This window comes from Plectropomus leopardus, chromosome 16 (assembly GCF_008729295.1).
Source record: "Plectropomus leopardus isolate mb chromosome 16, YSFRI_Pleo_2.0, whole genome shotgun sequence".
Classification (NCBI taxonomy): Eukaryota; Metazoa; Chordata; class Actinopteri; order Perciformes; family Serranidae; genus Plectropomus; species Plectropomus leopardus.
Window position 1 is genome coordinate 4083257 of NC_056478.1, and position 261 is coordinate 4083517.

Sequence of the window (261 nt, forward strand, 5' to 3'; positions counted from 1 at the left end):
TCACTAAAATAAAATAAATAGCCTTAAAGTAAAGTTCAAACTTATCCAATAAGCTAGGATTTCCTATGTCACGTGAACGCATCACAGGTGCTGCTGGCTGGAGCCTGGAGCTGCAAAAGAATTATCAACCAATCAGATTTCGATATATGGTTATAGAACCGCCCACTGCGCATGCTTCTGGTGTCGTCATCAGCCTGACTTGGCGGTCTGTGACGTGAGCGAGCTACGTGGTGCTGCTGGGAAACATAATGGCCGCCGCCT